This window comes from Suncus etruscus, chromosome 10 (genome assembly GCF_024139225.1).
Source record: "Suncus etruscus isolate mSunEtr1 chromosome 10, mSunEtr1.pri.cur, whole genome shotgun sequence".
Classification (NCBI taxonomy): domain Eukaryota; kingdom Metazoa; phylum Chordata; class Mammalia; order Eulipotyphla; family Soricidae; genus Suncus; species Suncus etruscus.
In genome coordinates, this window is record NC_064857.1 from 2,049,561 (window position 1) to 2,052,790 (window position 3,230).

The following is a 3,230-nucleotide window of genomic DNA, read 5'->3' on the forward strand; positions in this document are numbered from 1 at the left end:
AGAAAGGTGGCGAGTCTGAGGGAATGAGCAGCTTCTCTTCCCTGACATCCTGGCATTCCACAGGGTTCCTAAGAACTGCCCTGAGCTATGCTGAGCATTGCGAGGTGTGGCCCCCAAACAAGATAAAACAAGAAAGGAGTGGGTTTGTGAGGTGGGTCTCTTCTGGCTGCAAGGATCTTCCCTTGATGAGTTCTGCCTCCACTCTGTCCTCCTGATCAACACTGGTTAACTTCTGGTTAATCAACTCATTACCTCCTCCTTAGTGCTCAGAAAACAAGACTCTTTGGGCTGGAGAGATTGCACAGCAGTAGGACCTTTACCTTGCATGCAGCCGCCCAGGACGAATGGTGGTTTGAATCCTGTCATTCCATAAGGTCTCCAGAGCCTGCCAGGAGCTGAGCGCAGAGCCAGGAGTAAACTGAGCAACGCTGGGTATGACCCAAAAAACCAAACCAACCAAACAAACAAACAAATAAAAAACCCTCAAATAACAGACCTAGGGGGCAGGGGAAACAAAGCAAACCTAGGATGCTGCCAAGTGCTTGCTACCTCCCTTTCCCATTGCTTATGGGAGTGAACTGCTTCTGTTTGACCTCTCATTTATCTGCTAATGTGTTGTTCCTTGCAAGGCAAACGCCCTACTGTGTGTCTGACCTCCCTGGGCTCTTGAATGAGCAGGAGTGGAAGGCAGAAGATGGAAGCTTTAGAAATAAATTCTGACTTCTAGCAGTTTAAGGCCGAAACCAGAATCTCTCAGTTCTCATAAGCGATTTCCCAAAGGTAGTGACGGAGGCGGTAAATTGAGTTTGGAAATATCTGCGTGAAGGGGCTATTTCAGTCGCTGATGTGAAGCTGGTGAGATTGGGGACGATGGTAATGGTGGCGCTGGTTAGGATGGTGGTTAGGAGGGTGATGACCCTGGTGACCTTGAGGGCGAAGAGAGCAAAGATGATGCTTATGATATGAATGCTGATGGCGGAGGTACTGGGGATGGAGTCCAGGGCTACAAAGGTAGGCAAGGCTGGTGCTTCTACCACTGGGAGGGAAGTGGTGAGGCAGAGGCTCCACTGCTCAGCTACATTCTAGTTCTCTGAGGAGCAATTTGTGGGGGTCGGTTGGGGCCACACCGGGTCACGCTCAAGCTCAAGGGTTACTCCTGGCTATGTGCTCAAAAATCACTCCTGGCTTGGGAGACCAGCTGGGGCTCTGGAGAAAGAAGCACCATCTGTCCCGGTCAGCCCAGCTCAAGGCAAATGCCCTGCCACTGCGCTATCACTCTGGCCTCTCTGAGGAGCAATTTTATAGTCGTTTTCTATATAGTAGATTCTTTCATCTACCTCAATAAATCTGCTTGTTGTTGGGAAACAATTGTAGGGACTGCAAGTGCAAGGGCACAATGTCTTTTTTCCAAGTTTTCATCAGAAAAAAAGCTTCATTCAAGTATAGGAGGCTTTATTAAATACAACTTCAAGTTTGTAGTTTTAGTAAAGAGTTTGGATATGTGGAGTCTATAATTTTATTCATTTCACACAGTTGACAAAAATTAGACCCTGGATGTATTTGCCCCTCACTTCCCCTTGACCTTATAAGATATAAATTCAAAAATGCAGGAAGAGATCATTTCTCAACAGTCCAGTTAGTTCCCCAGGTCTCTCAAATCATTTATCTCTCTCTCCCTCCCTCTCTCCCTCCCTTCCTTTCTCTCTCTATCTCTCCCTCCCTCTCACTTCCTCCCTTTCTCCCTCCCTTCCTCTCTCTCTATCTCTCTCTGTTTCTCTCTGTCTCTCTCCCTCCCTCACTCCTTACCCCTGGCTCTTTGCTCAGGAATCACCCCTCCAGGTGGTGCTTGAGGAGCACAGCTGGCCTCTAGCAAGGCGACTCCCCTGCACAATGGACTGCAGCGTCCGCCCTCTTTTTATTTGATGCTCTAAAGAACTATGTTCCTTCAGTGGTTGATAAATTGAAAAAAAAAAACAGCTTGGCTCTTTCTGGGTTGACCAGTTTTCGACCTGACTTGCTGCTAGAAGAAGAGCATTTCTCTCTCTCCCCTCTCAGCATCTCCAGACACCCCGATTTCCATTTCTATTATTGATTCCCCCTGTCCGTCAAAGTTCTAGCTTTGAACTACTACTTCTTCTGGACTTCTTCCTTGGAAAGCATCCCTTGACAACCAAAACAAACCAGGTGACACAGAGTGCTTTGTGCCATACGGGACGCTTCACTCCCTCTGGAATCTTAGAGCAAAGGGCAGTTGATTCTTCCTAAAGGGGCCAAGTAAGACCTCTTAAGGGACCAACCTCAAGCTGGGCTGCTGGGTACCAGTCTAAGCCTGCTTTGCTTTGATCATTAATTTAATCATCAATCATTTAAGGTTTTAAAGGGAGTAAACCTTGAGGGGCACTCCGGAGGGACAGGCTAGATTCCTTTTTATTTATTTATTTATTTATTTATTTATTTATTTATTTATTTATTTATTTTGGTTTTTGGGTCTCACCCGGCAGTGCTCAGCGGTTACTCCTGGCTCCATGCTCAGAAATTGCTCCTGGCAAGCATGGGAGACCATATGGGACGCCGGGCTTCAAAACGATGACCTTCTGCATGAAAGGCAAACGCCTTACCGCGCTTCAAGCCAGAGGCGCAGCTCACCCTCCTGGACCCAGGGCACCTGGAGGAGACCCTGCAAGGGCCAGTCTGGATCTTCCATCGGAAGAATAAGGGTCGGTCGCAGAGCAGAGGCTGCAGCGCGAGAAGGCTGCGGGATGCGTGCGCTCCGACTGTGCTTAGTTTAGGACCCACCGGGCGCCTCTTTCAGGGCTGGACCTGGGTGAACTGCTGAGGCGCCCCAAAACCCTCCAACGCGGGGCTGGTGGGAGGTTTTTCCCAGCGGGGAAACCATCGAAGGAGGCGCAGAAACTCAGGAACAACGGGTGGAGATGGCAACAAACTAGATGAGATTGATTAAATGAGAAATTAAACCGGACGAGATTAATTGAGGTCCCGACTGGTTGCAGAAAGCGGTCCGGTGTTTGCTCAGGGAGAGTAAATCCAGATTTATTGTTCAGACAGAAACTAGATGGCTTTTATTCCAGATTTTTTATTTGTTGGTGTTTTTTTTTTTTTTTTGGGGTCACACCCGGCGGCTCTCAAGGGGATCATATGGCATGCTGGGCATCAAACTTAGATCTGCCCTTGGTCTGCAGCATGCAAGGCAAATGCTCTACTACCAAGCT